The sequence below is a fragment of the Patagioenas fasciata genome, chromosome 10, assembly GCF_037038585.1.
Source record: "Patagioenas fasciata isolate bPatFas1 chromosome 10, bPatFas1.hap1, whole genome shotgun sequence".
Lineage (NCBI taxonomy): Eukaryota > Metazoa > Chordata > Aves > Columbiformes > Columbidae > Patagioenas > Patagioenas fasciata.
In genome coordinates, this window is record NC_092529.1 from 12,881,205 (window position 1) to 12,906,511 (window position 25,307).

General features: G+C 35.7%; 1 protein-coding gene across 14 annotated transcripts in view; it reads right to left on the bottom strand.

Moving 5' to 3' along the window:
- Positions 1–25,307, bottom strand: part of ERC2 (ELKS/RAB6-interacting/CAST family member 2) — a 433,731-nt gene that overhangs the window by 41,330 nt on the left and 367,094 nt on the right. For 12 of the 14 annotated variants that reach the window (XR_011740737.1, XR_011740732.1, XR_011740731.1 and 9 more), the window contains one exon: positions 19,482–19,672. The exons of 1 other annotated variant lie outside the window; for it this stretch is intronic. The gene's annotated coding sequence lies outside the window, so the exon portion shown is untranslated. Of the gene's footprint in view, positions 1–2,428; positions 2,830–19,481; positions 19,673–25,307 lie in introns of those variants that run through there. One more of the 14 variants, XR_011740728.1, reaches the window with a different exon arrangement.

Genomic DNA, 25,307 nt, shown 5'->3' on the forward strand with positions numbered 1-25,307 from the left:
TACTGAAAAGTACTTAATTTAATCACCCGGAAAAATAAAAGAGTTTATGGTATATTTCAAGCGAAGACATCTTGAGTTTTTCACATGCTTAGTATTCAGTATTCATTTTAATATTCATAAGTCTTCAGGGAAAATTAACACTTCCCATTCAATGTAACACACTATTACGTAGCAAGGAAAGCGAGATGTCTTATGAGTCTAGCTTCACGCATCCACACATTCCACAATAAGCTGCAATTCTGAATTTAATATCTGTACAGCACTGGTAAACATTTGGAACAATAGATTATGTGGCCTACAGGACAAAGTCACAGTATTCAGAAGGTGGTATAATAGGTTTGAAGCAAAGCAAGGAAAAAAGCAAGGAAATCTTTATCACAATTGCCAGAAAATAATGCAGTCACTATGCGAGCACACCCTCTGGCACTCTCTTCTGTCAGGACAGGAGAGAAGTCTACAGTATGGTCATGGTCCACAGGCTACAAATGTTCCCAATGTAGCTTTGTACTCAAAGCTTTTGACAAAAAAGGTCAACAGCTGTGGTTCACTGAAAGTCTGGGGGCAATAATTCTGTGTTTTAATGACATAAATGACAATAGTTTTTCAACAAGAGAAAGAACAGAGAGAGAAGAGAGACAGCAAAAATGGAAAATAAAATTAGTCTTATTTCATTTCCTTTCTACATTAGTAGTTGGAATAAAACATAAAATATCATTCCAAGTTCCCTCAAGTGCTTGAAATCACTCTTCAAAATGAAAGGCGTTAATTACCTGCAGCAGTTACGTTCATCTAATGTAACAAGAGTTGATTTAGCCTGTCTTAATCTCCTCACAGCTGTTATTGATCTTTTTTTGGGGCAGTGAAAGGAGGGCATGTATGTTATTATTTAAAGATTCAATCCCAAGTTTGCAAACAAAAATTCCTCAAGAACCAAAGGAAATAGGATCATTAATATCATACTTGTGCATACATTTAAAATTATGTTGCTAAATACTGGCACTGATAGCAAAAAATGCTACAAACACTGCATGTAAAACTGCAAGCTGCATACAGCACTTCCAGGAGCAATGTAAAAATGCAGTGTCTAGGGAACACAAAATGTTTCCTAGATGCTATTAACATTACCACATAGGATGCGTCAAAAAATATCCTTCTGCAGGTTCAACTAAACAGCTTGGGAAACTCTGGCATCAAAATATTTACTGGATCCAGATGTTAAGAACTTTAAAAAAAAAAAGTTTCTAGTCTTTCCTTCTAAACTTATTCTACTGCTTTTCTATCATTCCTACCATTTCATGATGTGCTTGTGATTTTTCACAGGACCTCAAAAGGTTCAGCTCAACCAGGGAACCAATGGAACAACTTTCCGCTCTCTTGTTCTCCATAATCTCTTTTATCCCCCAGATTATGCCTCCTGCCACTGACCATGCGTTTCGCCTGCGTGATCCTTTTCTCCTTCGGTGACTACCAGCAAGCTGAGTAACAAAAGTTTGTTTCCAATATGATCCCTAAGAGCTAACTTTTGTGGTCCTAATGCAGATTTTCCTCTTCCTGTTCTCAGATTCATAATGAAGCCAATAAAAATGGAGGGTCTGCTCACAGAATCAGTTCCACACATAGTTGTCTTATGGAGGTGAATAATCCTGCTGATTTCAAAAGAATGACAAATGTGCATGAAGTTCAATATAAGTGTAACTGATTGCAGGCTCGTGGCCTGGATGCTGATCCCAGGATTTGGCTCCAGCAGCACAACCTTATGCAGCTTGTGCTGATAACTCTTATTTTAATATTAGTAAAGGGGATATGGCACAGAACGTGTCTGTTAAAAGGTTTAAAATACATGTGTATTTTATTTAAGCAACGTTGAATTTCTGGGCAACCTCCCTAAATTCCTTCAGTTTGCTGAACAATTAGAATCAGCTTTGGCATTCTTGTGTAATGACGCAGTGGAGAATTAAATGACAGACCATATGTATATGAAATGTATGTAAATGAACACAAACATGCAGCAAAATTAGACATATAAAAGAAAAAATGCTAAAGTATATGCTGTTTTGTGCACACAAGGTTCAACATTGTGGTAGAAAACCTGCTGTGCTTGTCAATGAATTCATCCTAATTTGATTTCTATGTAGAACAAACAAATGTTTAAAACTTTTCAAAAACATTTCTTATAAGAAAGTGCACATCTGTTCACCAAATCTGACCTGAATTTGCACCACACGGTATTGCACCCTTCAGAACATCTTTTTGGAAACAAATTTAGATTTTTCAACAAAAATGTTTCTAATTATCCCCATATAAAGATAATTTTTATATACTGTAAGACACAAAAGCCCAAACTAGTAACATATACTGAATCCTAAAAAAAGGAAGCAGACGTCTCTCTTATCTGTACGCCCAGCCACTTTTCTGCAAGAGTTTGAAAGCCACACACACACAGGCCCTTATATCTGCAGTCACGGGGCAGCGCTTAGATACAAGATCTCAGTCATGGTGTGACCCATATATAACTCTTCACTTACAGAATGTCACAAGTATTTTAACACCCATAGCAAGATGTCACGCTGCTTACAAAGCAATCTCTCAGAAGTACAGGGGAACCAGATGATTTGCTTTCCATCATTTCACTGCTGTTATTTTCTTGACATTCACACGGGATACTTGACCCAGGGGCTGGTGCAATCCCAGGAAGAACAACGTGCCATGCAGACCTGCCTCACGCTTAGGGGTTCCTCACAGGGGAAGCAGAACTCGCATTTTCCTGGTTCTGCTCCATGGGCAAAAGCCAGTTAGAGCAACTCTCCCGATTTTCCTGAACACAACAGCCTGAAAAAAAAAATGCATGTTTGCAGCAACACTGATAATACTTAGAGAGACAGAACTCTCACTGGCATGGATAAACCCATGTGAAGGGAAGCAATGGGTCTGCTGTGTGGTTGCCAGCAGAGTGGTGGCCAAAATGTGACACCTGTGAGTAGGTATGGCCGTGTCCAGGATCAGGGGGTGCACTCCTGCTCCCCCAGGGGCTGTCATTTGCAAGTCCCATTTGAGTTCCTGACACTAGCACGATGCCAGCTTTTGTATGGGTGAATGTTTCTGGAAATAAGAATGAAACTATCGTATTTGCAATCACGTATCTTAGTTGCAGGTTATCTTTTTGAAGAAATAATCAATAAAAGCTTTGCTTTCATGCAAAGTGAACTTTGAAATACATCAGTAGTTTTTCATAGAACTGGAAAAAAATTAGAAAGTTAACCTGCACTCTGAGAGAAACCACTAATCTGGAAGAAGAAAAGAGCTCAAAAGACTTTGGAAACATTTTCCAAAATACTTCAGGCCAAAATTACCACAGGCTTTCTGAACCATGATCATAGCATTTATGCATATATGATTACTTATTACAGATTTCCATCTAGCCTAAGGCATTTACTTTCTTAATTTGTTACACATCATAACAGGGAGAAAGTGAAAATAGTTTGTAATGACCACCAATGAAGAAGATTTGTCAAATATGGAACACATTGATCCACAACAATAGGGAATATGAACAATACATGGACTGAAAGCAATACTTAAAACACAGTGCTCAAAAAAACTCTACAAAAGCAACATTGATTTATCATCAAAGAGCAGGGAAATGTTAAAATGAAAGTCCATCTCTATCCATCCAATTTATACATCAATTAGTAAAAGAACAAGTCATTGTTACCCACAATTTAAATATAAACAGCTGCTAAAATAAAGTTTCGTTAAAATTTCTTCAGTAATTTACTACAGTTTTTACTAAATCACAATTATTGAAACAGAAGAAACTCCTAACAAAACCAGTCAGACACTAACATTGGTTGAATCCATTAGCAAAAGCAGTAATTCTTATTGTGGAAAATTAATCATCACTGTGCACAGTCCTACATTTGTTAAGGAACATTTCCACTGGCTTTTGATAAGCAGTAACTAAACTAATTTCAAATGAATTTGTATTTGTTCTTTGCAGACCTTATTTCCCCATGAATGGGTCCAAGCTCTCATTCGCTACTGCAATTCACAACTGGTCTGAAAATCAGAACAGGCTTCTCGAATTTATGAGTCTCTGTTAGGAAGCTGGATGGCTTCCAGGACACAAGATACGAACTTGACCCTCTGATCTGCAGGCAGCAGCTTGAGACTTCTAAAGGCAAGTGCCTTGGGAGTGTTGAGTAGGAACCGAAACTTGCACATTCTGCACACAACCCTCTCTGTCCTCGATCCACCCCCAAAAATTTGTAAACCTAAAACCAGACAAACTAACACACATTAGCGAGAGGAAGGAAAAATAGTATATAGTTTGCATCCATTCATTCTCAGTTGGATAGAGACAGGGAAATATAACTAACATCTGAAAATTATCTGGAACGCAAAGAATATTGAACACTGGACCTGGTTCTTCCTTCAGAGATTTTTATATCCATTCAAATGAAAGCTGAATTGTAGAGATTAAAATAAATAAATAAATAAATAAATAAAATCACACTCGTGTGTAAGCCGTAGTACTAAGAATTCAGCGTTTTTTCCAACAAGAATTTAGTAGGATATATACACAGCAGTAATTTTTTTTCTGAAATAAGTTTCTGTGCTTGTGTATGTGCTGCAGATGCACAGATTGGTGATGATAGAAGTTACACTAGTCACAGATTTTGCTGTAAAAATACTCAGTTTACCAAAAATGTAGGGAAAATTAGCCATTTTTCTGTTTGAAAATACTTTTCTAGCAGCCTACTACACAAACATATAGTAATTTTTTCACTTTAATTAAAAATGTCATGTGATTTTTAGGCATGGAGTGTCATTCTTCAACAGGATACTGTAGATATGCATATGATCACAAAATTAAAAAAAAAAAATCCACTAATGGCAGATCTCCTCATCACAGAGATATGTCACTGCAGATTTATCAGTTTAATTATGGCATCCAAGAATGTCTATGCAGCTGTTCTTGTTATTAACGACGTATCCTGTGGTAGTGCTAAGATAAAAGCTTTCAAAAGAATGTCATTTAGCTAACTGTTTGCTAACTGTTCAGCTGGGTGGATTTACATAGCATAGCAAGATATTGCTGCATCTGACAGCAGCTTATGGAAGTCATACATGATTAAGCTTTGATATTTATGCTATGCACTTCTACCCAGAAAGAATGTAACTGGTATACCAGCTAATTTCCTGTATTCTATAATTTAGATATTCTTTTAATGGTTAGTTTTATAATAAGTAAATAATCAATTCAGTTATGATGAGCTAAAAAGTTAGTTTGTTAGCTTCAGGAAACGTAAGGTTTGCTATTAGGTGTCTCCAGTTCTGTTTCCAAACTGAGGATATAGAGCAGAAACAGATAATATAAATTTAAAACAGATAACAAGTGCTTTTCTTGTGAATGTCACAAAAGCAGCGAAGGATTTAGATGGCTTTGTTACTGGCATTGTTTCAGTGCTTCAATAATGCATTCATTGTTTAGTACAAATTTAAAGCTGCCAAACACTATTTTTTAGAGATTGATTATGTGCAACGGTTTAAACCAGTGTATTTCTAAGTAATGTTATGAATTGATTTAATAATTAACTAAGTAATTTGGCAGCCTCAGCCAACTTCATTTTATCATTTTTTTCTGGTTGAGAGGAAAAACAATTTGTATACTCTGTATTACTCCCAAATCTTAAAATACACATGGGCTAAAGGTAAACTTAACATTAAACACAATTAAATGCATTTAAAACATAGTTATTCTGCATCAAATACATTTATAAATATTCAGTAGCAATTATACATGAAGTTTTTCATTGCTGATAGAATATGATTGATGAAAACAGTTACACTAGAGAGCCCTTTAAAATTCCATCCATATAGTTTTATTAAAAGATATGCAATCCCTGGAGTAACATCAGAGATAATTTTTCATAAACTACTTATATTTAAGATACGCGAGTTAGAAGTCTGAGGTCTGATTGACGAAATAGTTCTGCACAATATAAAACAATTATTGAAAAGAAGGAATTTTAATGTTCTTACAAACTGGTAGATCTGCAGCACATGTAAATATTTCGTGCTTGCAAGTTCTACTATTAGTATGACCAGTCTACTTACCAATATGTCAGCCTTTTCTAGCATCTTCAAAGACTGAAATACTAGAAGTATAACAGTGGTACATGAATAATGCCTCCATGACTTTGCTGTTAAAGAACTTGAGTGTCCCAGAGTAATAATTGTCTGGAAGAACAGCAGGTTGCTTTGTCCTTCAAATAAATGTTCAAAGTATCATTCACTGATACATCTTTTCATACTCCTTAGACACTATTGTCAAATTCAAACTGTAGCTACCATTTAAACCTTGACTTTATAGTCAGGTTGTGATGAGTAAACTCTTGTCTCGAAGACGGAAGGCTTCAGTGATCAGATAAATTATTATATCAGTGTATATGTAGAAAATGGACTCTTAAAATGAGAATAGGAAATCTCTCAATAGAAGGATAAGGGGAGGTGCTGAAGTTCTTGTAGAAATAAGAGAAAGCAGAAACAGAAAAAGAGAGAGATATAGCTAAATAAAAAAGTAAATAAATACACTCAACAGCAGCTAGGAAAAACAAACAAACAAACAAACAAACAAACAAACAAACTAGGAAAACTGAATATCCCACACAAATCATTACAGAAAAGCTTTGAATTAGACTTCTAGAAACCATGATTCATTAAACCAAGTTGTCACCCTGGCAGCAGACATGACAGCTGTTTCCTGCCCAGTGGTGTCCATTATGGAAATAAATCTACTAGATCACTAAATCAGTGTGAAAAATGCTACTAAAGGTCTCCATTCTAGTGGAGACCTTTTTCCTCCCTATTTATTATTTACATTAAAATAATGCCTGGAGGCTGTAAACAGAAAAGAAACCTAGACACAAGTTTAGACAGCTCTGTGCATAGTGTTCTTTAAGCTTGCTTAATAGGTATGTATACATAAAATGAACATGTATGTGTGTATACACACACAGACACATAAATACAAATCATCTTTGCTTAGTACACATACAAATGTACAGACCTTATTTACATACTCAAACCCATTATTTTACACTATCAGGATCATAAATATATATATGTTCATATAGTATATAATGCAATGACCTCCTGGTCCATAAGTGGGTTGAGTAGACAACTCCTTCTAATAACAAACAATCTAGCACATAATCATCTGAGATCTGCTATTTTTGTAAGCCAAGTAAATAGTAGTAACAGAAATAGACATCATGCACATTTTAGTAATGTTAAGTATTTTTCTTGCCCTTCTCCATTTTATAAATTCATTATATAAAGAAAAAAAAAAAAAAGCTATACTTATTTTTTAATTATCTGACCAGTATTTTGAACTTGGTATAAAGTAGACATCATTTTTTTGCTAGTTTCTCATCTCTGTGGCACTGTAGCAAGTAACTGATCAAAACTATGATCTTCAAGTAGGATTTTTCCTTATCCTTCATGTTAAAAGGGATGAAGATGTGATTTTACTGCAGCTCTGTCAACTGGGCAAGTGAGAATGCCCTTCATATATGCCCAGAATCACAGATTATGTTATGTTGTGGCTCTCAAATCCACAGATATTCTTAGCTTAGAAACACAACTTGCTCTGTAGATCACTTTTCACCTTGTGTCAGTATAAGTGTTATATCTCTGTCTGCAGTTTGAACAGGCAGGAAGGCAGAAAGATAAACCTGAGTTCCATGTTGAGACCTCTGTTAATTAGGTCTTCCTCAATCACCATCTCTTTAATTGGCATTTTTCTAATATCAGGAAGAAAGAACTGATGTTTAACCATCTAATGATGCATCAAAAGGTCACTGAAAATGACACAGGCCCATTCCAGTAGGACAGTATGTGTCGTCAACAGAATTGTTGTGTCAAAATCAAAAACTAAGCAATGAAGAACTTAGAGTGTCAGAAGTAAAAAAAAATTTGGGGGAAGAAGAGAAGCACGAAAAGTCTTAAAGTTTGTTTCTAAGAAGATAAGTGTTCCCTAGTTAAGTGGACATACCACCATCAGAATAGGAAGACAGAAGAACAAAAGGGGACTGTACCACTTGAAAAACTCAGACACCAAATGACTCTGAAATATGCTGATGAAAGCAAAAAGAAAGAAGCAGCACAGAAGCAATTTTCTCCATCAATCTGTAATTTTCACATGTATTTTATAAGTAAAGGGCACGTATTTAAGAAATTCCTCTGTGCAGGCTGTGAGGCTAGGATTCTAATAGTCATATCATACATGTGGCATTCTGAACTAGACTGCCACAAGGGAGCAGGTCTGGAGACAGAATGCATAAATACAGGAGATACCAGGGAGATTCAAAGCTAGATGAATGTCATGTATGACATACCAGAAATGTATTCAAGAGGCCAGCTTTAGCAGACAGGGCCTGGAAGCTTTTTATTTCAATAGAGCTGAGAAGGACATGAATGTATATAGTGCTGTGTAGTACCTTGACATCAGCTGACAAGAACGATTTGGGTAAGATGCCAACTCTTGTTCTTCCATAGATTCCTGGACAGAATACTCCCAGACGTTAAAAACACCTGCACACATTCATTTTCTGTTTTGAGATGTATACTGTAAGGTTTCCAGAGGTGCAACACACCTCAGGCTTTCATGAGCTTTCTGTAGGGTTTTTGTTTTGAGACTTCTTGGTTGTACAAGGACTAGGAAAATAAATGCAAAACACCTTAAGAGCTGTCTCCTCTTTTCTGTATCTGGTTATTTTCAAAGTTTTTTTCTAGTGTTGTAATATGTGCCTCATGCTCCTTTTTATATCCTGAAGAGCCATACCTACTGGAACCGTATCATACTTGCTAATATTCTCAATCATTCTTTTAAAAAAGCCCTACAGAATTCAAAACAATATGTTTCAACTAGGTACTAATGTATTTATTTATGCATTCCTTCATTCCCTTCGAGCAAAATCTGATTTGGCTCTATATCTGTACACCTCTTAAAGATAAACAGGTCATTAATTTTTTTTTTTTTTTTAAAAAAAAGGTTGTTGTCTAGGCACAAGCCAAACACAGTTTGGTGAATGTGACAACAGTTCTTATTTACACACAATTAAATTAAAGTTGTCTTTATACTATACAGGTTTAAAGGGTTTCTGACATTATGAGTGAGACTGATTCTGTTAATTGTTTAGATGACATGAGAAACATTATTTTACATTGAAGTGATTCTGACCCACATCAAAGGTGCCTGTTGGGGGGAGAGTCCTCTCTCTAAACAACAACCAAATAAAAAACCAAACAAATGAACCCCCCCAAAAACACCAGCACCCCCCAACAACAACAACAACCAAAAACAACAACCAACCAAACAAAAACCCCCAAAACAAACACAACACACAACCGCCAACTTTGGCTGAACAAATAATTTTCAATTTAGGAGCAGGTAACAGTAAGATGTCTCCCAAAGGCATTTAGACTTACATGGAACTAAACAACTCTGTTAGAATGAAAGCTGGACATTCCTCAGTGCTGGGATCTAATGAAAACATCAATGTTTCACTAAGTTTTGAAACTGACAATTTAATAGTTTTACAAGAATTATTTAACATTCATCATCACTTTCTCCAAGTTACATTTACACAAGGGAAATAGTTACATAAAGCAAACAATTCTTGCGTATAGTAAAAATAATGCACGAGCTTCTTAAGACAAATGTACATTTAAGAATGCCTCTTTGCAAAAAAACTCTCAGCAATAATAGGTTCCCATAGACAGGAAATGGTATTATAAAAAGAGGAACAGATCATTATCATCTCTGATGACAGAAACTACATACTTTTTCTCTGACTATGCTCATCTCAAAGTCCATCAGGTTGAGCACTTGTACGGACTAAATAACAGGAGATGGTAAGGTCAGAACAGAACAGTGAAAATTACTGTAACACAACTGTTACAATACTTCTGTGCCACTGGAGAACTGTAGAAATAAAAAGGTGAAGAGGTAGGAGATAGGTGACGTGAGCTGAGAAAGTGGGGTTTTAACTTTGGAAGAAGAGAGTTTGAAGAGCCTGCAGGTTACTAATGAGGAAAGAGGAAAGAAGTGAAAAAAGGCTGGAGAAAGACTTGATAATAAATCAAATGAAGCTGCAAGCCTGGAAGGAACATTGCAACTGGAAAAGGTTGTAGAGGGAAAGTAGAACACAGCAGATAGACCACATCAGAGAATGAAGAGCCACTAGAGGCTGGAAGAAAGGAGACATTCAAATGCTGGATGAAAAATGTTAAAAGAGGAAATGTGGCTAAACAAGGATAAGATGCTTCCTTGAATTAGGTAGGCAAAGCTGAATATGAGGCATATCCTAAAAGTACTGAGATAGTAGTAACTGGAACATTACAACATTTGTCATTTAGATAATTTCTATTAAAGATATGAGACACATCGACAGGATTGGTTGGCAGTAGACAAGCTCTAGGTGCTCAAGAAGACAGCTGGAAGACAAATTTGGGAAGATAACACAGTTCAGGATTTCTGAGATGTCAAGAATGTAGAAATGATGAAAGGGACAATACAAACTGATATTCTTGTTTGTCCTATAATGCTTAGAGCAGGAAGTTTCTCTACTTTAGAACGATGTCTCACAAATCTTACACGTACTAAACATAAAGATTAGTTTAAAAAGATAGAAACAGTTTTAGGAACACATGCTGCCTTTTAAGTATGCCTTAAATTGCCTATACAAACCACTGTTATAAGGGAAAATGCATGTCTGTTTTCCAAAATACAAATTCCAGAAATGAAGCTTTAAACATTGTGTCCAGACGATGAGTTCATTTGCTTCTAAACATTCATTATTTTAGATTCTGCATATATAAGAAAAACAAATTTGCACAGAGGTTTATCACTATACTATTTCATTAGCACAGAGAAAACTGAAACTCCTGGAAACATACAACTGTGCCTTATGCAACAAAACCCTATTTGTGAATTATGACTCCATATACAACATGCCTTGGGGATTGTTCCTGTTCTAATCAAATACTTTTGCAAATTTCTTGGCCAGGAACTGATAAAGTATTTACCTGCAATAGTTAGGTAAAAGAATGATACTATCAGGTAAAATATATTTTCATATATACTTTGGATGTTTTATTCACTCAGTAGCCAGCTTCTAAAGGTTCAAAAAATACGAAATCACATAGCTTAAATATTTGTCTGCAAATAACACTGGTTAAATAATTGCAACATCTGGTTTCCTTTTCTGTTTGCTATTTGAGTGCTTTTTTCTGAGTATAATTAATCCTTCTAAAATGGGAATAAAGCGAGTTATTGTCTTCTGGAAACAAATGAAGGATATTACAACTACAGACAAAGAGACTGTACTTCTTTCTGCACAGCAGAGTTAAGATGCCCACAAAGAGAAAAAGAGCTTATGTTGATGTGAAAATGGTACTTGTACAGATTCACTTAAAAAATTTAATAAAATGAAGTACTTAGAGTAACCACACAGCTGAAGTGGAAAATTTCAGAATGACAGTTGGAAGAGATGGGAAATAAAAGCACAGGGAGACATGACAGTACACTTCTGTCTTGATTTTCCATGTTGAGGGCTCTGTGCCAACACAGGCTGAATTTGTGGGTTGATACAGATAATAAAAGCACGGGGAAAAAAAAGTGTGAATGGTGCTTCTAGGGGACCTGTGGTAACATCTGCAATAAGTATTTGCATTTTCAATACAGTATTGATCTAAGACCAAAGAAAGGTTTTGTTCTCCCTGTCAGTGCACACAGGAGAACAAAGCCACACTCTTAAGAAATCATCTCTGAATTTAGGATTCATTATTGTAACACTTCAACCAGCAGCACTTGAAAGGTTAGCTCCAGACAAAGCTTTTTGAAAAACCCTACACCCAAACCTCTTAATTATGCCTAATTACAGAAGGCAAAACTAACATATCCTAATCTCTCTTTTATAAATCAATAAAGCTTTTGCCATTTGATTTCCATGAACATAGGTTTAACATAAAAAAGTCAACAACAGCCACTGAATCTTGTCGAAAATACTGTTCTACCCTCCTGTTCTGACAACAATGGAGATTAAAAAACTTTAAGTTTTCTCACTTCTTTTTCTATTTGATAGAAAAACAAAAGAAAAATGAGAATCAATATTAAAGATATATAAAGCAATCTTTAACACTGGTCCAGCTCAGGCACTTGGTCTACACATAAAAATCAATTAAAATAAAGGGTGGATTTTTACCCCCCTTTAAAATTAATTCTGTGACCTCATCAAATTCAACAAAGGAGATTCATGTTGATCAATTATGTCTCTGTAATGCACAATAAAATACTATCTACTTTCCATTTCTGTTTTGAGGTTACGTCTATTCTTATCTTGTAAACACAAAAGGGTCCAGACTTTACTGAAAGGGCTGGTCTAATCCATTAGCTACCTACAGAATCTGCAGTTTGGACCACAGACTCCAAAACATAACAAAGAGCCTGTTTTTTTTCAAGAGAGCCTCTGCAGGACTGTGCCTCAGGATGTAACCTTCAGCATCCCTCAGCATTTCAGACTGTACAATATATATGAAATAACATTGTAAAGCACAAATGCCCACTATTTTTTGTATTCAGTTTAATTAAATTTTATTTTTGCAACTCTCTTAATTGTATCCTAAGAACAGGATGTAGACCTGCTGCATACTTAGGCAAGTATTGAGCTTTACTTGCACAAATCAGATTAAAACTATGAATTTGCATTACCAGTTTCGACTGGCAATAAACCTTATATTAATTAAGCACTCTTGGTATGCTACATTGTGTTGTTTCCAAAAATCGGTTTGCTAAAGGAAATCTTCCTGGAGAAAATGTCAGTTGTGTACTTTTCAATATGCTTCATATTTCTGCATTTTTCTGCATTAATTTGTTGTGGAACTATCTTTCAGATTATCCTTGCTTTTGTTTTGTTTGGTGTTTGTTTTTAGGCAGACTCATAAATGTATTTCGATTCCATACTATTCTCAGTTAGGAATAAAATGACGGTACTTTCAAGAAAGAAAATTACCAGGGAATCTGTTCTGCATTTGTAAGCAGAAGTGAGGCACTTTGAATGGAGAAGAAGAATTAAATTAGCCCCAGATATAGGGGCTGAATACCAGCCATGTGTTTTTGAAGCGAGTATCTGCAAAGCCTTCCTCATAGATCCTTTGTAGTCTGAACTTTACATATATATATATATATATATAATAATATAGGTATATTCCGGTAAAATGTTTGCTGCCCTACAGCAAGCACAAGTCTATCCAATTTTTAGGCAAAACACTTTTTTTTTTTTTCTCTTCCAAAGGAATCACTGCTCTTTGAATAAAAAGTTTTTACCTTCCCCCACAGCCACCAGTTTTGAATGAAAGCATATTCCATGTTTAAGATTCTATATTTACTTAGTTTAAATATTTATGGATGAGATGTATATACAGTATTGAATAAAACAGAAACCAGATTCATTCCTTAATGAGTGAGAAAGAATAGACTTCATATGGGGCAAAATGTAGTGTTAGAAATTGTCACTACTTCTTTAAATTCAGCAACCACAAGAAATGTTAAATCTTCTCAACTACTGTACAGAATAACAAAACCAAAAGAAAGTGTTATTAGTTTTTCTTCTATATTATCAGATTTTTTATGACAAAGGTTAGAATGTTCAAAAATGTGTTTAAATTTATTCAGCTGTTCTCATAGTTTCGTGTTTCACTGGGCTGCTACATTGCATTATGTTCCCATATGACTGGATTAAAGCTATCTTACAGCCTGGTTAAGTTATTAGTCCAGCGTCTGAATACTTCTTCAAAACCTTCTTTATTAAGTATGGACAAGATGCAAAAGTCATATTGAAATCTAAAAAAAACCACCAAAACCAGAAACAAACAGGACATCGATAGTATTTGTCAGATCAACACTTCTAAAGACTGCTTTTACTCCAAAGACACTGATAAACTAAATTTGGTGTTAAACCCAGTTATAGGAAGACTGGACAGCCCAAGGGAGATGTAATGGAATACAGAGACTTTAACCTTTAGGTCATCAATTTAAATTCAGCTCAAGCTGATCATGACCAACATTCCCACATGATGAATGTTTGTTAGCCTGTGTAAAGAAATAGACACAATAAATATTGGTGGGCACATTACCAAGGTAACTGATCCCTTTTGGTAATCTCGGAAGAATACCAACACACTGACAGGGCACAAAATGATCTGGATTTGTATAGTTTCGTGGAATCCATCATCGACTGCAAATTCCAAAACAATATCCCAACCATAATCAAATTAATTATGACAGGTTTTGGAATTGGGTTTTTTTTTCAGTAGATGCACATTTCAACTGGGAGCATCTTCAGTAGTGATCACCACTGAGTTCCCCTTGTCATAATAAAGTATAAGGTGCAAAAACAGAGATAGAAATCTATATTGAAGAATTCCATTATATTAATTGCTCTTATATCCCAAGTACTACTTCTCGGTTGAACTGTTAAAAGTGTGGATATAGGAAAAACAGAGAAAAACCTGAGACAGCTGACAGGAATAACCAGAGGCATGGAAAGACAGCTCTAGATGGAATCTAAGATTGAGATTTAGTTTGGAGTCCAGATTAATAAATGTTGCCTGTTATGAATATATAAACTAATGATTATTACAGACATTTCTTCAGAGCCTGGGGCTTATTAATAAAGCTAAGCACAAAGGTTCTTTCCTAGACTATAAGAATTCTGAAGATTTCAGAAAGGTCTCATTAGTATTAGGACAAGTCCTTTCACAATTTCCACAAAAGCAGAGATACCCAACCTATTACAGACAATAGGCCAGTGGTAATGACAGTTGCCTTGGATGCATTAGATATTCAACTGGGTTTAAGTCTCTATTCAGCTGGATTCAGAAAAGGAAATTGAACCAAAGTCACATGTCTTAAAGGATAATGCCCTAACTATTAGGCTGTAGGTATTGTAATGCAGATTTCTCTCAAGATTTCTTGTTGAACAGTTCCATTTTCAATAAATTAGTTATTTGCTAGTTGAAATTAAAGCTTCCTAAAGGGAATTTCTTCAAACTACCCTTGATATGAGAGAGATTTCAGGTTTGATAAAGCAACAATTTCTAGCAAAAATTTTGTTAACTTGAAAAATTCCCTAGCAGTTTTAACGTTCCCAAAAGTGAATGCAAATAAGTTTCAGACATTTGGGAACAGTCTGGTTTTTTTTCTTTGTGGCAACACTGAAGGGGTGACAATAAGACCAGGCTATGCAATCTTTCCCTATCCAAGATATCAAGTGATGTAAGTCTGGGGAATCGTTGCTACTAATCATCCACCAATGAACATCTCCTATAACATCAAAATAACAAAATATGCAATAAAATGGAAAACACTTTCATTTAAAATTGATCAAGGTAAAACACAACAATCATACTCCTTTTTTTTTTCTTTTTTTTTTTTTTTTTTTTGCTAAGTGACAATGCAATTGACAATCTTTATACCTGGGAGGATAAGGCCTTTAATCTGAGCTTTAACTACCATATGGGTCATCCATCTTCACCATGATTTCTTTTACCTTTCCTACCTGTAACCTTGAAAATATGCTGTTCCCAAATTAAATACTAATTTTCACATGATTTTAACTGCAAGTCTGTTTTTCATTTCTGCATCTAGTCTTTCACTTGACTATATACCTGACTATCAAGATGCTTATTGATCACAAGTTTTAATTATTGTAACTGCCTTATGCATGGCTTCCCAAAGTACACTAATTTAAATCAACTAGAATTGAGTAATATAGTTTATCCACAGTTATACAAAATTTATTCATTCATGAAGACATCTACTCACCTCCAAAGTTTACCACCTTATCAACTCATAGCTTATAAAATTTTTCCCTTCTGTAGAAATGTTTCTGATTTCTCTGCTCTCCTACTCAATTTTCTGATTCCGGTTTTCTTTCAGTCCTCCCTATCTGTCTCTGTCACTATGTGGGTTGTTTAGCTATTTTTTATGTGACTTTTCTAGCTATTTATCCCAAATTTGTAACAGTGGTACCTACATACCCATTGATTTCTTCTTGTCACATACTTGCAAACACCCTCTTCTCTAGAGCAATGAGGTCAGCACTGTGCTAAGCAGTCCCTACAGCGGTGGGTCCCCATGCATACAGAATCATTAATATGATGATGACTTACAATATTTTCAATTTAACTTCTGTTCACTGTAAAAGGAGACATAGATTTGAACTGTGCAAATGGTAGCCCTTCTAAAGGCAAATTATGAGACAGTGAAAGTCCTGCATGGTGAAACATAAATGCTGCCAAACGAACTGCACATAAACCTACCCTGTCAACAACCAGGATACAGCCTGCAACCTTCCTACTTGTGCTGGGTGCTATCCTAGTATATGAAAAGCTCCACTGCGATGAAAATAGACACTACCAAGGCAGAAAGAGACTTGCCCTTGGAATGAACAGCCTGTCATGAATAAAACTTTCTATTCTCACCACCACCTCTGCCAATTTACAAAGCAGTAATAGTTCACAATGTAATACATTTGAATATGAAACCAGGTGATACATCTACTGTCAGAGAAGCAATGTGTAATGAATCACATTATTACTCCAGTGTTTCAAACAGGTAGAAACAATAATAAACTAACTGCTAAGGAAATCTAGAGTTCTAATTTTATACTGTCTGCAGCTCTTCAGACTAAAAATAATTTACAGGTGTTGTTTTCAAAACTAGCATTTCTAGTAAAAAGAAAACCAGACTCATCCTAGTTGAGCTTAGACATTGACTTATCACAATAATTCCACCAAGGCAGATTAATGCATTTGAACGAATGAGGACCTGCACTGCAGGACTTCATAAAAACATACATATTGAAAAAAAAGAACAAAAAAGATAGCCTAGGAATTAAGTCAGAAATTTTGAAAAATTTTGTCTTGTAAATTCAATTCACTTAATTTTGTTGACTATTTCTAATTTCAGTTCTAATGCAGAATGGTCTACAGAACTACTCAAAAAAGCATTAACACATTTAAACCAATTCCACTTTTCAGTGCTTCAAAATGCACTGTGTTTGTCTATGTTTTATAACTGTCAATGCACTTTTGAACAACAAATTCTATCATCTTGTTGAATTATAACATGTTCTTTTAAAATTAACTTATGTTTGAAAAACAGGTTTATATAAATCCCTCAGTACTACACTCATAGGGGCTGTTAACTTAAAATAAACTAATTATAGCCCTAAAAAGTATAAGAAGTGAAAATGGGACATGAGCACCTCCAGCCAAAATGATGATCCTCAAAGGCCCCTGTCTCAGCCGAGAGATACCTGCTCTCTGATGACAACATCATTTTCATTGGTAAGGTAGGCCAGACCCAGGAACTGCTCCTGTGCATGGCCAGACTTTACTTACCCAGCCATGACTGAACACCTCCCTGCACAGCTTACATCTAAACCTGACTGGAATCCAGAAAAAAAGCCTACCCCTGCACAGATGATCTGAGGAGTCTGATCCAACAGGTGTTCTCAAAGCCAGTCTAAGCCAATCTAATGAACACCAGCCAGGTGGGTTTCCTTCAAAATTCTTCAGGTGCTATTTCTTTCTAAAATGGTACATGAACAGCAGTCATTCTGAGCCTAGCAGCAGGACTACTCATCCCAGAAACAAAATCCCCAGGTTCAATTCCTTCTTCATTCTAGGATGCAAAACAGTATCTTTTAGCAGAATGTTCTAACCACTAGGCTACAGGTTGCATTAACCGTTGGGATGAGGATAGGGATACATTAAATCTCTCCTGTTGAAGCTGTATCATTGTAAAGAAAATAATTCAAGATTCATTGGGCCAGAGAAAGAACACAAGAGGGAGCAAGAGTCTGTAGCCTAGTGATTTGGGTACTCGGTTGGGAAAGGGTGTCCTGAGTTTCTGGCCTTTGCTCCATAGAAGGTTCATGCAATTTATCAAAGAGCCTTTCCATAATGTAAGTCCTAGCTTGAATCTGTCTATATTTTCCTTCTTGATCCAAGTTTACATATAACCTTTTGTGTAATCACATTTATCAATTTGAATTTTGCAAACATCAACATGTCTTTTGTGTGCTCCTAATGCTAATTTAAAAATAAAGAACATCAATAAAACTGAAACGGGCCAAACCCCTTAAGCTTATTTCATATTCGTTTTGCTTTATATGTATATAAAATACAAGAACTTACTTGACAGCAGGTTAAATATAATACTAAAAGGCAAATACATTTATTTACATGTATCAATAATGCTGCTTTGAATTTCTAAGTTGGAATTTATTTTTTCATCTCATCTTTCTCAGGACGCGGTAAGATTTTTAAGAAGTTACAACAGTAATAGACCTGTCATATTTTAACTCTGCTCAATTTCAGTTTCTGATTCCCACTTGATAGTATTTTCATTTGCTGTTTCTCATTCCCTAGCACAACAGTGCAACATCATGCAGGCGACTGTTTAAATCCAAGTAAGTTTACCCTGAAATTCCCACTCCAACAATTTCATGGACAGACTTCTGTTTTTGCTAAACATTCTTTTTATAATAGCTTCATTTTGGGACTAAGCCTACATAACTAGGTCCCTTTAAATAATATTCCATGCCTTGAAACATATTACAAAAACTGTTATATCAAGGCAAGTTATGCAACAGCTCTCTATGGTTTTAGCATATTTACTCTGTCACGCCATATGTGAGACTGCAGCCTCCACAACAAAACCTTTACACACTGAAGTCATTATCTCTGTGAAGTCTGCAACTGGCATTTAAAACTTATTGATGGCCTGGGTATTGGTGGCTCAGTAGGCAGCACTCTTGCCGGAGGCCCAGAAGGTCAGAGGTTCACATTCTGCTCAAAGAACAAGCTGGACATATTCCAGGATTGTGTGTGGGCCGTGCTAGACTGTGAAAGGGGCAGTCCTCAGGACAGTAAGTGAAACCTTGTCTGTTTTGTGGATATCAAAGTCCTCTTGGAAATGGAAGAGGAAGAGTAAGAAGCAAGTTTAACTTGCCTGAAGCAAGTGAATGAAAATGAGTGTACTTGCTGGGGAACCTGGATTTAGTTGCATGTGCTAAATATGGAACAGTATAACTGCAGTACACTGAATAGTATTCAACAAGCCTTTTTGGTCTTCGTTGTAAGCATATGTTCAAGAGACAGGTATAGACTGCCAGGCATGCTCAGTGTTTGCTAACTTCCACAATAGCAGAATAACTTAGGATTCAGTTTCACACCATGGACATATGAAAAATGTATGTGTAGTTTTGGTAAGTGATGAGTCTAAACAAAAGTGCTTTAACACTGGCAAAACTTCAGACAATACTATAGAATTACTGAAAAAATCTTCAGCCAAATATCCGAGTCAATACTAGCAACATATATATAGAATAATATAAATAGAGATTAACCTGCTCTGGTGTTAAACTTTGATACTTGAATATCCCAGATGTCTCCCTCCTCCTCTTCTTCTTTATAGACAGGTAAAGATGGACCTCTTGAAGGAACTGGGGATCACACTCTAGGCAAAGGTTGGACAGGTGATCAATGTACAGCATGAGATTTTGCCGTGGCTATGTGCCTCCAACAGTGACTGGATCATCTGGTTTAGAAAAACAATTCAAAATTGTAATATTTTCTAAAGAACTGATTTAGGGAAAAATTAGCAAAAGGGAGAACAAAAGACTTTTATGACATGGAATGTTATCACAGAACTTGTTCCCATAATTATAGAGTTTATTTCAAAAATTCACTTATTTCTTATTTAACATTTAGTTCATTAGCTTTTTAATTCCTTAGAAGTTGGCCCTTAGAGGATTGTATTCTATTTCTACCAACAGAATGTGTTCAACAGTTACTGATGAGATATGAAGTTATTCCTATAAGTTTCAATTTCTGTTTTTTGATATCTAACACAACCATACAAAGTGCCAAGGCCAGGACTGGCTCATTATTTGAACAGGCTTAGGAGCAAGCCAGTATTTATTAGCCAAATGGGATTCTACTCTGTAGTGCACTTCAGGAAGGTATTCACAGAGGTTAATGTTTGTTGATGAAGATTCATCTCCCAACACTCCCTTCATTGTCAATAGACTGAAAGAGCATTTTCTAAAGGACCATTCAGAGCACCTAAAGTGAGCCTTTTTCTTCTAACATTTAGGAACACCATCTTTTATCTACCTATCTTGTACATAGTGGGTTTTTTTTAACTGTCATGGAAAAACAAATACTGCCTTCCTTCCCAGAAACGTCCGCGAGTATAATGGACCTTTAGGTTTAACTTTGGTGAAATCAACCCATATTTAAGCAAGAGCATTTATACACAGTGAAAAAGATTGCGAATTACAATCAACATGACATCTTCGGGCTACCACACAATTAATATGCAAGCAATGAGTTTCTTAAACAAAACAATTTAACGATGGCATTATTTCTAGTTTAGGAACAGAGGAAGTCATAATATAATCCCAGCGCAAATTTGCAAAGAATTATGAGTTGTATTTTGTCACTAAAATAGGAAAATCAGATATTTCAAGGAATGAAGGATGTCCTCTTAACCTACGACAACAAATTTGTTTGTTTTTTTCTCTTCTCAGTAAGAAAGCAATTAGGTTTTTTTCCAATAAAAATATCCTTGTCCATATATAAACACTCCTGGTAATCATGTAATTACCTTACCCAATCAGATTAAATTGCTGTCAGTTGAGTTCCCACTGTTGATTAACTTTCATGTACTCTAAACCTAAATGAAGTCTTTGGTAAAGTCACTTAGTCATTTACAAAGGTGTCTCTATGATTTCAAAAAGTATAACAGCAATATATTATTTGCTACAGTCATCAAATATCCAAGGTCAAGGACAGATCACAGTGGACCCCTTTTTTGAAACCCAAAGAAATACAGAATTAAACTATGTTGCTTATTTTTGTGTTTCTTGCCATGACTTCTAAATGTAATAGTAACCTTTGACCCCCACACATTAAACACCGTAATTATGTAATTAAAACTAATTATGCAATTTAACATACATATTTTTGTCCTACAACAGGCAGGTCAATTACCTCACTCATTGACCTTGGAAGCTTTCACAGTTTAAACAAAACACTGAGGCTTTCAATTAATTTTAAAATACAAACAGAGAAGGAACAGCAGAATCACAAGTCTTCAAGATAATGTTGCATAGACAGATCACTTACAAATCTCTTCATTTTTTATTACCGAAAATAAATCTCTCAATAAAAACTTCTAAATGCCTTTTTTCTGTAATTAGAAATGTTAACACATTTGTGAACGAATCATATACACATTACTTGCCAAATGCAAGCCAGAATGGAAGCCATATATTGCTTTCTCTTTGTCCCACTTCTTCACTTTGCTTCCTCCCATACCTCCCTACCTCTCTCCCTGTTTCACCTTCACTTTCTGAAGTCTTTTTCTTTCTCCTTTTTTCATTCTCTTCTCTGTTCCACTGCTAACTAAACCTTGATAGAAATTGATATATTATGAAACTGCTGTAGCTGTTGTCTTTTCCAGTTTCTGCTTCCATCCCTAACCCTATTCACAGGATGGTGTTTCACATCAGCTCCTGGCTGACAATCCAGCACACTGAGGGTACTCTGGACTGCAGAAAGCTACAGCTAAAACAAACACGGTGTATGCTCTAAAAAAAAATTCTAATTTTGCAGTGCTGGAAGTTTGGTGCAAGTGAGAGACACTTTATGAAATTATTGAAATATGGTTCACCTGGAAAATGTCTTCATTCTCTTCATACACTTAGGTAAACTACATGTATGGTCTGAAATTTTTTACAATTGTACAACAAAGACTCATGCAATATTACATTGTGTCCAAGGAACTTCTTTCTTTTCATAGAGGAAAATTAGCACCATAATTCAACCACGTCTTTATTTTTCAGTAAACTAAATCCCATTCACTAAAGAACAATTCTTAAGGCAAGTATATGCCTAGGAGCTCTACATTAAAAAGGATTGTGTTCTGCTATCCTATTTTTTCAATTGCTATCGTAGCCACAAATAGTTTCACTGAAGTTACTAGGCTTAGCTGTGAAGTATAGTGACAGACAATGTGTATTTGTAGGTATACCGATCAAGCTTCATATTGTTTTCTCTAAACCTTATTTTACGTGGGATCAGAAAATAGCTACTGGCAAAATACATATTCAAATCTTCGCTGACACTTTGAAAGTAAGGTAAAAATATCTACATCGCACTTTGTGTTTTGGTGTCATTTCTAACACTGGTTTTGGATTCCTTTTGGTTCTCTGCTTTAATTAGTCCTGACTTGCACAAGCAGCTTGAAAAGATATCAGTATACCTTTGACATAATGGAAACAAGGAGCACTGAATTCTGAAAAAGGAGTTACAACAGGAAAGAAACAATTTAAGATGGTAGCAGGCCTTACTGCAACATTAAACCTCAAATTGAGTCTGACTTATATAAAGTAAACCAGTACATTGAAATAGTGCCCCAAACTTCTGGACAATAGTTTGAAGGAAAATAATCTAGTGCATGTATAGAAATTCTATCTAAGGGAGTGGAGGAGATTGTTCCTTATACTCTTATTTAACAAAAAGGTTCCTGTTTTGAACGGAACATTAACATTCTAATTCAGCTCATAGAGCATCCCAAACAGAGCAGCAAAAGAATGTGTGAAGGAGTCCAAATATGGTGCTATTGAGACAGAGTGGATTAGAGGAATTGAGACAGAATCCTACAAGTGGCTAAACAGCAGCAGGAGACCAGCTTCACAAACAGCAGGATGCTGTTCTTTCCAGACGTGAGTGACATAATACAGGCAAAACAATCAAGATTTTAGCTGATAAATGTATGCATTAGGAAAGGTCTTGCTGTAGAACTTTCATATTGAACAAACTTTTAGGTAAATTCTGTAGACCTGACTTACACTGGAGAGCATTTTGCCTTATACGAATATGTTATGTTAATAATGTAAAGCAGAATCCTTTATAGCATAAAGACAATAATTTTAAGAGCCTGAATACAGAAAACACAAGAGTATTTGCTTAACAATTCAGCAAATGGATAAAGCCAAAAGATTTTGCAATTTGGCACAGCTTCATTTCTGTCTTGAGCAACTATATGTGTCTTAGGTTAAATATACATACAAAAAATTAGCCCCAAATATCTAGAATAGCTAGACTGAATAAGTAACAGAATCTATGTAACCCTATTGATTATTCATAAATTCCATATTATAGCAGTAGGATTAGAGAAGGTTTAAGGTTCTGAAGGGAACAGTTGCATTTGTAAAGAGATATTTTGAGACATCAAAATAAGATGCACTTAATGAAAAAAAGTATCAAGAGATTGTTTTGATTTCTAAATTTGATGAGATTTTATAAAATCACTCTTTCATTCTAGATGTCTATTTTTCACCCACTATTTTCAAAATGTCTTTTAAAAGGCTGAGAGCCCACTTTCCATCTTATGAGCAAACAGTAGAAAATGTATTCAACTGCTTTTTAGCTAGGGAAGTGCAAAACATGATGTGTAGAACATTCACCTGTCTTCCCCAAATTCTTTCCTATCCTCTACAAAATATTCTTGTGGGCTAATTACTTCAGTAAGTTTGAAGTAAATTATATTTCTTAGGTCAAGAACAGATTCCAGGCTGAAGCAGAGGCCACACTTCCCCTCGACTCTAAGAATATTGTGAGACAATTTCTGAGTGGGGGGGTAACTTCAGGAGGCCTGGTAGAGAGCTAAAGAACCTTGGAGCACACCAGAGATACATCCACCACAGCACACTTTCTCCTGTGTTGGTTCCTGATACAGCCTCTCAGCTTAAGCAGCTTTCACAGAACAGATTTTATGCGTTGCAAACAGTAACACCGCATTTAATAGCCTCTGATGGATTCCAACCCTGCCACCCCACTGAATTCATCAAATCTCTTTTTGCACCACAAAAGTTTGGCACTCACAAAATCATGTAGCAAGAAGTTCCATAGATCAATCGTAGTTTATAGGAAGAAATGCCCTATACTCCCTCCCTCACCCTTTTTTTAAAAACAACTTCTCGACTACTAATTTTACTTGGTACTCAGATTAATTGTAATATGAAGGACTGTAAGTAGTTCTTTGTTTTGAATTGACTTCTTCGTCAGGGATGGCTTTATATTTTCTGAAAACTCAAAGGCATTTGTTTAAAACTTAGTTCTCCAGTTATCAACTGTCATTCAGAAATTGATTTAAGAGTCAGTTGTGCCTTTGAGAACATAAGCTATAGCGATTAAGGAGGCAGGACAGAGAAAAAGCCAACCCAGATGCACAAAGGCACAGAGTTCCCCTGCTATGGCTTGGACAACCAGATAAGAACACCAGGACATTTGCAGAAGACACCTGAAGAGTGAATTCCCTGAGCCCTTTCTCAGCACATTACCAGAAATTCACCTATCACCTGATCGCAAAACACACATTTCACACCACATGATTGAGTGAGGGAACATGACAGATGATGTCTGTATTTTGATAATTTGATGGACATGCAAATAGATTTATAGTCATTTCTTCTGGAGAAAGACCAGATTACAGAGCAGATCAAGTTCTTGCTAGCTGACTCCAGTCTGTGGATCTTGTCACAAGATCTGTGAGCTTAATGTGGATAATTTCTGGAGATCTGTCGTAAAACTATATTTTCAGGAATTAAAAATGGTGTAGATAGCAATAAGTATTCAGCAGTTCTACCTCTAGTCCCCTGTTCAGTTTAAAAACAAGTAGATGATGCTGCTTTTCTATTACCTGCAGCATTGTGCAGTGACTGAAATACGTAGTCATCTTGTTCTCATCACCACAGGGAGTGTGACTTATTTACATGTATGAATGTATTGCACATTTATAGCATGTTTGGTACAGAGCAGAGCAACTCTGTAAAGGCTGATTAAGACATTATGCTGAACTAAAAATTGGATGCTTTGTGGATATCTGCGTTTTGGCCTTTCCCCAGATGTCTTCCCCCCACAAAGTGAAAGAGGACAGCTGGAGCAGAATAACTTTCAGTACGCAAGAGTCTTTTTTTTTCCTTGCCTTTTGAAGGTATTACTTGCATGTTATTACATTTACATAAAGGATCTTTATTCTTTCCCATATATAGTAAATTGCACTCCAGTATGTGAATGTTGTATAGCAATTCCCCCCCTCCTAATACAAAATAGGATTATCCTCACTGTCATTCAAGCTTCCCTCCCCACCAAAACCCATTACA